The 13,194-nt window shown below is 36.8% G+C and overlaps 1 protein-coding gene across 8 annotated transcripts in view; it reads right to left on the bottom strand.

The window, feature by feature from the left end:
* The window catches only part of DLGAP1 (DLG associated protein 1), a 404,747-nt gene that overhangs the window by 208,991 nt on the left and 182,562 nt on the right, over positions 1-13,194 (bottom strand). Inside the window, exon 1 of one of the 8 annotated variants that reach the window (XM_015617831.1) lies at positions 10,067-10,085. The exons of the other annotated variants lie outside the window; for them this stretch is intronic. The gene's annotated coding sequence lies outside the window, so the exon portion shown is untranslated. Of the gene's footprint in view, positions 1-10,066; positions 10,086-13,194 lie in introns of those variants that run through there. 8 annotated transcript variants of the gene reach the window in all.

Genomic DNA, 13,194 nt, shown 5'->3' with positions numbered 1-13,194 from the left:
GCAGCTGGATTTGTCCCTTTAATGATGCAGCTAGGAAGTCTAACCTCTTGAAGGATCTCTTACTTTTTAAGGGAAAAGTCTACCAGAAGGAGAGTGTTCAGAAAGAAATCTTTTTTCTTTGCTTGCACAACCAGGTTTACTTCAGCTAAAGCTGCCTGCTCAGGGACTCCTGGATACAGTGGGAAAAGTTAACCAAATTATGTGTCTAACTGCTGGAAATTTAATGGAAAGGCTTCCTTCTCACAGCCCCTGACTGAAAACCTCCAGCAATTTAAATTTAATATGACAGTCTTCTGTGGCAGAGAAATGTACAACTTACCTATTTCTGAATATAGTTTATTTAGTAAATGATACCCTGACTAGTGAAGAGACTACAATTAGGTATTTTTCATTCTTTAGGTAATTTTTTTCCTCTGCTCCCCTGTTTCCCTTTGCTCAGTTCCCCCCTGCCCCATTAAGAATGGGGTAAAGGAAAGTAATTTCTATAATTGAACTGCTAAGTTGCCATGGTAGTTGGAAAAAATCCCAGTGATTCTCTCCCAGCAGCTCTGTGAGCTATCAGTACAGGAGGCACCAGTGTGCTGGAAGGGCAGACCCCTTTACAGAGAAGATGGATCAAACACAAGGCAGGTGCAAACTCACTCTGCACTTGTACCAGAAAGCCTGACAGGAACACAGGCTCCTTCAGGCTACCATAGCACATTTTTATTTCTGAGGACTAAATTCCCAGCAGTTTCTGCCTCCTGTTACATACACTGAGAGCAACCAGACGGTTCTGTACTGCCCCATTGTGTGGTACAGGAATGGACTCTGCACTCCTTTCAGAGATGGGAATAAGATTGGTTTTAATCCATCTTTCTGTGGGCTGAATTCTGGCTGGGATCAGCCCCTGTTTAACAGTCTTTTTATCCTCTCTGGGGCATATACCTGATCTGCAGTGCCTCTAGGCTGTCCCACACCACCTGGACCCCCAATGATGCTCTTATCTGACAACAGATCTCTTCCCTTTAGCCCAAACAGTGCCCCAGACATTCCCAACACCAGATCTCACAAGGAAATCTACAGAGGACGACCCTGTGTCTGTCTCTCCACAGGGAGAAGCTCCTACACTGATTAACTAATTGGTCATTCAGTCCTGGACGGGAATTCAACACAGATCTCTATTTAGTAAACTAGCAAATACTAATTTGCAAGTAAGAAGTTGAAATTCCCCGGTATTCTGCTTAACTTGGATTTTAGTAAAATGTCTTACGTAGCAAACATATTTCAAGGCATATGAGAATATCTACATTAGAGAGAAAAAAGCTGTTTTAAAATATGAAACATTATTTAGGAGTAAAGGCTAATTTAAATGACATTTCAGACATTAAAAAAGTCTGAGTTTATATTTTATATTAATGAAATACTATCAAATGTAATCTAAACAATTTAATGGTTGACTGAGTTAATTAGCATTTTTCAAAGACTGATAATTAATATTTTTTTAACCTCAAGGTCACAGCTCAAAGCCAAGATCTTACTAATTAAAGCAATGACAGTAATTAGGAGGACAAATATAGCATTTCCATCTGAAGATCTTAATGTTTCTCTTCAGCATGTATTTCCTCAAAACAGCTACAGGTTAAGTGACAATTTTTAAGACCTGTGTTACAAAGAAGTAGGCTGAGACACTGACAGGAAGCAACAATTTCTTCAATCATGATAGTAGAATGCAGAAAAAGATTTTGCACACAGGCTGGTAAACTGTCTTGACAACTTTGCAAGGCTGGTAAAAATGTACGTCCCTTTTTATCCTCTTCCAAAATGGAAGTATCACTGCTGAGTTTGACACAAATGGTGTCACACAAATACCTAGAAGTGTTTTCAGTGGAGCTAGTAAGGGTGAAAATAATCAGAATCACTAAGACCACTGAACAGTTCACTTATTTAATTAGAACTTCCTTTTACTAGAAATTAATGTATTAAATAGAAAATTGCTCCAGTACTACTCCAGAACATAAATTCACTTTTCATAAGAACATAAATTCACTTTTCATACAAAAGTAATTGATTAATTTTCCTGACACTATTAATATTAATTAGACTACACAACTCATGTGTAGGGTGTATTGACATTTCCAGTTTAGGGCAGTTTATGCCCCAAGAGCTTTGTCTACAAATATCAGAACAGAGAGCTCCTTTCTCAAATGGTTTATAGTCTTTTCACTCATTTACTACTATTTGTACTATTTTAGTATGAGAGAGATCCACAGCTAAGATCATGCAGCCAAGATCCCAAGATCTTTCCACAGGATCCTTCCAGTTGATCTGAGCAAGAAAAAATTAGAAACTTTAATGGAATTGGAGAAAAACATCAACATATGGGAAGAAATTTGCTGGTGGTTAAGCATGAAATCTGCAGTGAAAATGCTGTTTGGTACCTTAACAACCCTCCAAGTGGCACAGTAAGAAGCAGGATTCAGGTACCTAAACAAAAGCAGCTGGTGCCAGTTTGAGTACTCTAAGCATTGACAACACCTGAGATATTTTTGTGGGACTGGCAGGTACAAATCAGGAGTGAGACCTAAGCTGTGCCCTTTTTCAGGAACAGCTTCAAGCCAAGCAGGCTAACTTACAGTATTTCAAATAGTAGCAGATGCTCAGTTCCCTAAACTCAAGTTCAACCTCTGACTCTTGCCTGAGAGAAAACAGACTCCAGTATTTTAAAAAGAAAAATTTAAGTAAGCTGTACATTTTGGTTTTGTTTGATTTTGAGTTCCACTTGCAAAAAATGACGGAAAACTGACATGCTGCCAGAATCAGGTCATCATTAGAAAATTCTCCTTTCATTCACAAAGCTGTAAACATATGGCAATGTTAGTGATGCAGCTTCATCTTTCCTGAGTTTCTTCTATGGACTGGTGACCTGTACAGTCACCTTTTCAACTCCTTATTAGTAAACAAAAGTTTGCAATTAAAAATGTAAACTTCAGAAAGTTTATACAAAAAAACCCACCTCTTTATACTACATGCTTTCAGAGAAAAGATGGTGCACTGTATCAAGTACTATGTTTCTTTCAAGTAAATTTCCTCTTTTCTATGAAACCAATTAAAAAAGTATGAAATCAAAAGCATCAAGTATGATGGCATAAATTTGAAGTATGCCTGATTCCTTCTACACATGCACCTCCTTTAAATTCTCTTCAACATATTGTACTTTATACCTCATGGGACACAGAATTCTTACACTATTTTTCTTCAATTTCTTCAGTACTTTTCAGGGCAAGAAAAAAGTAGAAAAATTTGTTTTCTGCTACAAAGTCCAGGAGGTGCCTTTATTCTCTTATTGTAAGGATTTACATACAAACAACATAAAAATAAATATTGTTGGTTAAAATCATAAGATTTTAAAGAGTAAACTTCCATGTTGTACTTACAAAACACTATAAAGTATATCCACCTCAATTTTGTGTGTCTACACTTGCATGGAAGTGTATCTGTCCCTGTCAGATTCAGCACTTTGGATCAGACAAAATATTTGTAATGTAGTTCAAATCCAAATCTGTCTGTTTGACACTGCAAGATATTTGGAGTAGAAATCAAACTCTGCACTCTTTTAGAAAGCAGAGGCTCGCTGTGATGTGTCAAACACACAGGCTCTGCTTCTTTGGGCAAAGGCCTTAAATCATCCTTCTGCTGACAGGTGCACTCAGGGAAAAAGAAGGGTTGTTTATCTTCATATCTTTATATATTTTCTACAGCCTATTCACATTAAATGCAACAAAGCATCTTGGAAAGCATGCTACTGACGTAATTCTGTGCTGTGGCTGAATAACATTAAAAAACATTTATCTAGCCTTTGAAGTGCAACCTTTTTATTCTCTGTTCTAAATACTAAAATAAGTAAAAATTGAGGCTTTCATGTTAGCTGTCCCATCCTTATCTCCCTTTTCTCTAGCAAACACAAAGGAAGCACAATGAAAGCTGGACTAGCAAGTGGACAGTAACGTATCATCGAGAACTACGCATCTGTTAGAAAATTTGGTGGCATAATAGAAAGAGAACATAGAATTTGACACAGCTGTTTATATGAGAAGTTTTACCTACATCTGCATTTTTTTTTTTTTTTCTCAGGACTATGGGCCAAATTCTGTGGCTTTTTATGCTCAGTCTATGGCAGCCCAGAACACAGAGTCTGGCTTCTAAAGGCAATCAATAGTTTGACACCATATGTCCATGCCCGAACATTGAAAGTAAATTCACTTTTTTCCATTTTTTAAAAACCCTTATCTGTATTGACATAAGTATGTTGCCATGTCGTATTTGAACACAGTGAAGCATTCCTCATAGAGATGTTGAATATTCCTGGCTAATATCTCTTTAATGCAGTACAAAACAGATCTGTAACAGCCTAACACAGATTAACACAAATGACTAATTTTTTTGTTAATATATGCAATAAAAAAAGTGCCTAAACACCTGCTGGCTTCCAGACTGAGCTATTTTTGTCAGATGTTTTAAAAGAAACTGTCAAAGTACTTTCAAACAGAAAGATCAAAGTTCCTATGATGAATTCAAAGGCATTGACTCTCCACATTCAGCTCTCTGTTGCACAGGGAGACAAACAATAATGGCTGTACCACAGAGCTGATGATATCCCAGGAGCAGCAGAAGGGTGCTGTGGCTCAGCTGACATCTGCTCTTCCCATCCACACTTAGCAAGAAAAACATTGGAGCCCAGCATGGGGCAGTGGCCCAGGGCAGGCAGGGCAGGGACATGCTGTACAAGAGCAGTTCCTTTTTGGCTGCAGCACAGCTCTGCTCTGCCAAGCCAGGCAGCTTCAGGGGACAGAGTCATAAAATAATCTAGGCTGGCAGGGACCTCTAAAAGTCATCTGGTTCAACCCTTTGGTCAGAGCAAGGGCAACTCTAAAGTTAAAGCTAACTTTAAAGTAAGATCAGGTTGCTCAGGGCCATGTCCAGCCAAGTTCTGAGTATCTCCAAGGATCGAGATGCCACAGCCTCTCTAAAGAGATCTGCTCCAATGTTAGATCACCACCTTACCTGTAAATTATTTTCCCTAATATCAAAATGGAATTTCTTTGTCAACTAGTAAATTTGAAAATAGCAATACATTCACACTCCTTTCTAAGCAGTACCGAGCAAACCCAGCTGCCAGCCCCCCCACCTTGCAAACCCTGATCATCTGGATGACCCTACTCACTACATGGTGCCAGTTTCACTCCTCTCAGCTTCCTATCTGCAGTGGTGAAGGGCTCTTGTGAAAGGAAAAAAAAAATATTTTGTAATGAGCAATGGCCTCAGGGTATTGGAATTCTACCTTTCTTGTATTTTCCTTGTGTGAGTATGGAAAAGTCACCTCCTTGTGTATGTCTCTAGAAGGGATTGCTAAGATCTGTGACTTGAATTCAAACCTATTTAATTTTAGTTATCTAATATGCAAAATAATACTTGTTTATATTGATCACATGAGAACAGAGAGTTGGGCCTTTGAAATAGCCACTTCAGTTAATAGCCAAAGGTAATGTGAAAGACAGATTAGGACCTAATTTAATACAGAAAGGATATTGAGCTAAATCTGCCCAATGATGGTGTAACAAATGCCTCATTTGATGTAACAGCATCATCTTTGAACTCCATCCCTTTCTGTGTGTGTTTTTTGAAAGGAAAATGGCCAAGGCACAGTGATTTAAGCATGAGTCAGACATAAAAATCAAGAGTTGAGGCAAAAAAACCCAATAATGAAGGGTTTAAAGATGGTCTAGCCAGAATTATTTTCTCTATCTTCTAATTCTCCACCTCATTTCCTATATAAGTATAGTAACAATCACTTTGCCACTCCCTGCAAATAGGCAGTCAGTTTAATATGCCTCCAGAGGCAGGAGCTCTTAGCAGGGAATCAAGGTTTCATTGGGCTGGGCCAGGAACCCAGCAAACACTAAAGGGATGCTTCTGCACTGAAGAATTAACAAAGCCCCTTGGATAGTGAACTGGAAATTCACAAATTCACCCAAACTGCATCTCACAGAAATTCCAAATACCTCTTAGATGATAATGGCACTTCAAACACTGAGCTGTGCAGGATTCAAACTGGACCTGTAAAGGAAGAGCTTTATGCATGACTGGAAATAGCTTGAGACATCTAATGTCCTTAAAGAACTTCAGCTGCATCTTTCAAAATGAGATGAAAGACAAGCTTATTAACTCAAATGTTAACATTTTTAGTAGCTTTCATCAGCAGATGTCCTGCTTATAAGAAATGGGCAAAAGACTCCCTAACAGGCTCTGAATATACACATTCAAATGAATACAAAACTGTTTTCAGAAAAATAGGTTTTCTTAGCTGAAAACATAAAACGGAACATTATAACACCATCCAAATCCACTTCTTAGTGCAAATGTTTTGCAGTATAAAAATTATTTTCCATAATCCTGTTGCAGGGTTGGCAAAGCAAATGAGTCTTAATGCCAATGCAACAGAAATCTGAAGTCTGTTCCCAGCTCTGCTTAAAGTGACCTTGAAGAAGCCATCCAATATTTTGTGAAAATGAACCACTGAAAGATACTGTCAAAGTTAGAAATATGAACCATGTGTAATGTGAAGGAAATAGAAATATTAACAGCAATTAGGAGGAGAGCTGGAACTGAAATTTATGGTTTCTGGGCTTCCTATCAAATGTATCTTTGTACATAACAACAGGGATAATAACAAGGACTGTCTGCGTCTCTTCCGCAGTTCTGGTTCAGATAAAATCACATGCTCTGGCTGTGCTGTTTATCTTAATGCTGTATATTAAATAAATGGGAGCAACTGAGAATATTAAATGATGGAAATCTGAAGGTCCAAACCAGAATCAGTGGCATATAAATTGTTTCTTCTTCTCCTGAAAGCCATATCCTTTGATATTTCTCTTTTGCAGCTATGAAATAATTTTAAGAAGGGGGACTCAAAATACACTTCTTCGATTTATAAGCATCTCAGATTATAATTTCACTGAAGATATTTTTCTAATCTTTTTAAATAATCAAAAACACTTAAGGAAAAATTTATAATTTCCCACTGCAATACAAAATTCTCCCTTCTCCTAGAAGGGGTCCCACCGGGAAAAAGATAAACAGCACGCTTGCATTGCCTAAGAGAACCATTATTTGTGTTGCAAATCTCAAGTATTAATAATAATGGATGCAAATAAAATAAATCCCACTTAACTCTCAGGAAATGTTCAACATTCACGACACTCAATTTTTTTTTTACTTGCAGAATGAAGACCTGAGACACTGTTGACATGAGCCACTACAAAGTTACTTTTACTGCTAACTTGAAAGTAAACTTGAAAGTACTGGTATGGAGTTGTCATAGTCCTAGGATAATGACAAATAAAAAAGTGATTAGAGCGTTTCCAGTAGAATATGGAAACAGGACAATTGTCAACTCATCTGCAGTCCCTTCTGACATCAAAACTATATACTTAATAACAGCATAATTGTTACGTGATGTGACTTGAAGTCTTATGACACTGAAAGGGTTTAAAAATTTTTATATGAAACCAGATTTATTAACAGTGAATTTTATGTCAGTATCATGCTGATTCTCTAATCAGCAAAAAAATGTGTTTAAGAGCATGTCCTACAAGACTTAACAGGGATATTTTGTTAAAAGAAGCCATGAGCACTGGGAGTATTAAATTAGACTTTGAATTGTCATTTTCTGAGGGTAGTTTAAAGAAAGCTAATGCACATCAAAGTGATCAATCATGTCAGCTGTGGAGTGGAATTCTCCTTGGCTCCTTTTTATGTCAACTTTGTGTGTATTAAGAGTATCATCAGACATGACGGCCTATTCTCTCACTTGCAGGCAGTTAAGCCAGAAGCAGCTTGAGGGACTGACAGGAGTAACTTTGATATGAAGTAAACAGAAGGACAAAACTGGCTCCAATGTTTAGAAAATCCCCCAAGAGTGTAATTATTTGTTTGCTTATCCTGGCAGAGAAGTAGAGAGATCATAACACAGGTCAAAGGTCTTCAAAGATACTGGGGAAATGGCAAAAAATGAACTACTTTTTGTAATTATAAGAGACAGCAGCTCAGTTTCTCAGACCCTTTTCCTGATTTTAAGTCAGGAGCCAATCTTTTTGATTTTCTTTTTCATCAGTAACTATTTTCATCCTGTAGTATTAAAGGTTTCATGCTGTTGTTTGATGACATATCAAGTTCCCCATTTCTGCCTGCAGAAACTACTATATATGCACCTCTCTATCTATAAAATATTGCGTCTGCTGTCTACATAGACATGGCCTGGAGAGAAGAAAGCTCCCCCTGATCAATTTTGCAAACTTCAAGCTTTTTTCTTCCTTTTCAGTAGTGAATTACTCTTCTGCCCATGCACCAGTATTGTGTTTCAATGTTTTCTGCAAGACAGGTGGGAGATATATTACTTTGTGTGGATTTCTACTATGAGTTGTTTTTCAATTAGAGAAGGTGGACTTGTAAAAGTTCTTAAATGGAATTTATTAAGAATTTTATTTTAATTTATAACTTAAATATATGTAGTCTGTCAATTTTATAGAGGACTTATTTTCCTGAGGAATTTACAAGAAGATCTCTATAAAAGGAAAGTAATTAATTTACCTTTTTAAGAGAAAAATCACCTTACATTTGATGTTACTTCATTTGTCATCTGCTTTCATGAATCAAGCCATTATCTCCAAGACATCTTTGGATGAACTATAAATTAACTGTACCACAGAATCACATTTCATTTAGTAGACATATACAGCTTCTTCAAGGAGTGCCACCTCAGCACACACAGCAAAAAACTCAGTTTTGGTTTTACAGCACAGTTATATTTTACAGTATGTGGCAAAGAATGTGAGAAACTCACTCTGCATTAAAAATAAAGTAAGCTTCTAATCATCAGTTGTGTGAAAACAAGATCCAAGGGAGTCCCAAAACTTAGGTACCAGCAGCTGAATAAAAAGAAACATAAGCCATGGATTTCTGGAGCTTGATGGATGTTTTTGAATATCTTGAGTTGGCATTGCTCACTTTATTCCCTGTTTAAACTATGATAGGTCCACTGTGACTATCATGTGCTGAATCTAAAGCTTACTTAGCTGCCTGGAAAAACCTTGTGCTATGCCTGGGAGTTATCACTTATAACAGATATTTCTACTTTGAAGGGGCAAAACCAATTTGGAAGATGTAATTTACTTCCTGAGGTTTTTTTTGGTGGTAAAAGAACTGATCTTTTTTCCTACTCCTATACACTGAAAAGACCTCTACTTTTACTTTTTTTTTTTTCCTTTTTCTTAAATAGAGCTACTTTGTTTTATCATATATTCACAATTATCATGATGCAACAGAAATGAAGGAGTAAATCCAGCAGGTGAGTTAGGAGGACTGGAGACCTACTAACACCATAACTGGATACCCCTCTGTGACTTGCTTTCAAGCATTCCAAGGAGGCTTGAAATGAATTTATAGAATACAAAACTGTGCAGGGGAAATTATTTCTGCACTTGTCCTCAGATCCTATGGTCTTCTGAAAGGGCACTGAGTTATGCAAACAGCTGTTATTGTCTTTTTTGCCTTTTTAAGGGAGATCCAGAATGACACCTACCGTGAAACAGTAATGCAGCATTCAAATTCACTGGAGGAAACCATGTGAGGACTCTTAGGGAGTGTTATTGGTCCCCCAAAAGGATGGACAAAACAACAGATATTTTAGGTCTTCACTAAAATCAGCACATACTCCCCCATCCCCAACCACAGCACCACAGAAACATCTAGAAGGACTGATAAGACTGAAAGTTAAACCATTTTTACCCACAGGGGTAAGATGCTTTTGTATCAGTAAAGACTTTTTAATATTTCAAGTTCAGATAAAAGCTACAATAGAATCCTCTGGACACTGGAAGCAAGTTAGACTAAATGCTACAGTTTCTTAATGCATGGTGTTTAGAGATGCTTATAACACATAGTTCTACTGCTTTAAATACACACAGACAATAAAAAGGAAATATTTCAAGCACACACTGAAATTTTATCTAAATTGGAACATAATTACTGTCACTGAAGATGTCTCATTACTTGTAGTGCTCAGTAGGTCCCATCTCTTTCTCCCTGGGGAAAAAAAACAATGGCTGGAGAATGCTGTAACTAGTGTGGCATCTTCCTACAATTAACACAGAGTTTTCTAATATTAGATACATTTATTTCCTAACTTTGGGGGAAGAAATTCAACACAAATCCCTTTTTTAAAACCCTGCTGTGCCAGCATTATTTCTGTTCTAATATTTTCTAACAGCATTTCCCAGGTATAAATAAGATATCAAGTCTAAATTAACACTAGAAACATGACCTGCCCTGTTTTTTGCTGCAAACTGACAGCTCTGCTGCAAATGTCAAATGTGAACCACCCTCCTAACTAACTAGAGACTCAGGATTGGCATATTGCTGAACTGCAAAACTTATTAACAAAACATCACTCTAAAGAACAAGGAGCCCCAAACAATTCTATAAACTCTATTTTTAACTTCTTATTTAATTTTTAAAAGCTTTTTTTACAGTATTAATTCTTAAAAATTAGATTTTCAGGGCCTCACAAACTCTTTCTGTATAGCAAAACCCTTAAATATCCCTCTTCCCCAGGAAATTAATGACTTTTCCCACATCTACTTCTTTCACACTGTCATTTGGATTCTGCTTTGTTCCTCACAATCATAGCAAAACCACAAACAACCTGGGATAAACTGCAGATGGTTATTTCATCAACTACACTACCAAAACTTAATATCTGAAAAGCAATCCTGCTAGTTTTTATCATATCCTTCACGAATGGAAAAATAAGTTTACTTCCTCTTAACCCTCTGGTTAAGCAAAGGTTATAGTATCTCCTCTTCATTTTCTTTTTTCACTAAGCAATTATTGTTAATGAAGCCTTTCCTCTCAATAATTTCTCTTGAACTTTATCCTGTAGGTCCAAATCTTCCCCAAAGCACATGGTCTAGAAGCAGAAACACTACTTCACCTGAAACCCTCCAGTGCCATCTTTTTTCTCTTTTCTTAAAAATTCTATGTAAATCCTTCCAAAAAAACCAACAAAAAATCAAAACAACTAGTACAAAAATAGATGATACAAGCAGAAGAAAAACATTCAACCTGTATGTCTTAATTTACCAAACTTAATACTTATCTTCAGATCACCAAAAAAGAGGTTTCTAGTTCAAATGGACTAAAAAAGATCTGAGAATTTTGAAGACAAGTAGTTTAATGCTTCATGTCAGATAAAAGTAAAGATGAAAACCTCCTCTTCCTTTTTATGCAAATGATAAAACCATATTCTCCATGGACCCCAAGAAGAACAGGAAGAAGGAAAGCATTTTGGAAAATCATGCCATCAAATCAATGGAAAAATAGAGGATGATCAAAAACATTAAAGACTGGTGAGAAAATATGATGAACTCTTTTTTCATGTTGATTTTCATTACCACATCTTGTGTATCGACTTATCAGTCACAGCTGAACATAGCTTATGTAATTGAACTGAAATACCTTTTAGTTCTTAAGAGTGAGAGACTCAGCCATGGTCCTTTTCATTTGACAAGTGAGTACTTTGTCAGCACCTTAGATTTCAGTATATTTCCAGCCCAGTGGCCAGGATCTAATTTCCTCTTCCATTTTACCTTCTCTCTCAACTTTTGAAAATAAGATTTTTGCTTATATGTAACCACTGCAATTCTTTGCTGATCCACTTTTTCAACAGCATTCTTAATTCACACAGTCAAGTTAACACCATTACTGAGTCTCATCCAGAAAGGATCTATTTTGCTACAGACTTGGAGGACATTGGTGTTGGCTCCTGAACTAAAGCTGAATGCAAATTACAGGGGTAGAAAGGGAAGATGGAAACATTCCTTATCCACAGGATGGGGAAATTTCTGTCTGCCCTGTCTTCCACAACACTTTTAAGGTTGCTGCTGTAAGACCTGCCAGAGCCTGGTAGCAGTGGAGTAGCAGTGCATCAGTATATGGTTACAGAACAGGTATGTATAGGAGTCAACACTATTTCTAGGTGAGGTGAAAGGTTCAGTATTAAATGTGTCTTACCTGAGGAATTAATATGTAAACTATGTAATGTAATGGAAGTAGCCATTTACTGAACAGCTAATTAGAATACTCCTCAAAATATACAAGAGTAACAACTAGTCATTACTGCAATTATTCATTTCTGTGCCAGTCACTTTGCCTTCTCAGAGTACATTAATGCACTTTAGAGATGGCAAGCACAGCTGAACAAACATCATATTCCACCTGAAATTACCAAAGCACAAAAAACGAACACACCATGTATATTGATGGCTCTGGAACAGCAATACGAAGTCATTACTGAAAGTAGATGCTGTCATATGTCAAAGTCTAAGTCATCCTTTGCAAAGTTATGCAAGATATATATTCAAACTGCTGCTATATGTCTAGATAATAAATATATTGGCCATATAGGTTCAAACATCTGGTCCATGTGAAAGTACATGAATGCCCAACAACAGAGTACATATATATTCCATCCAGAATAGAGGTCTATATGTGTTTGAAGTGTCTCAAGGATTGACATTGGCACTACTTCTTTCACATTCCATGTTTTTCATATGTCTACAGCTTATTAACAAATACAGAGATGGAAGTTATCTCTGTGTGTATTTGTTCTAGAATTCAGCAACCCAGTGGTGTGGGAAAACCCGTTCTTTGCACTACCCATTCACTGCATTATTCCAGGAGCAGCTTCTGGGTAACTGAGTGACCAGGTATTTTTACCACAGCCATTTATTGCTCTATGGAAAGCTGATCTTGCTTTAACTCCCTACAGCCAAATACCATTCATGAAGAGAATTCCACCATTAAGATTTCTGTCACAAATTTTTGGGTTTTGTGTATGCAAGGTCAACATTGCAAATTGAACATTTTTTACCATTGTGATATTAATGATTTTACATTCACTCCCATTACAAGTGTAAGCATATACTGCATACCTATAAAGACTAGCTATTGGTAAATGTTAACTGCAAACCTCAGTTACTCTGATATTTAAACAGAGTGATACAGGCAAAAATGTACCTGAATTCTATGATGCCAAATGTGATGATTCTACAGAATCATTAGAGGATAACAAAGAAAAGCAACAGAAACATTTTTCAT

Source organism: Parus major, chromosome 2 (genome assembly GCF_001522545.3).
Source record: "Parus major isolate Abel chromosome 2, Parus_major1.1, whole genome shotgun sequence".
Classification (NCBI taxonomy): domain Eukaryota; kingdom Metazoa; phylum Chordata; class Aves; order Passeriformes; family Paridae; genus Parus; species Parus major.
Note: the sequence above shows the minus strand (reverse complement) of the source record. Positions and strands in the feature narration are given on the sequence as shown.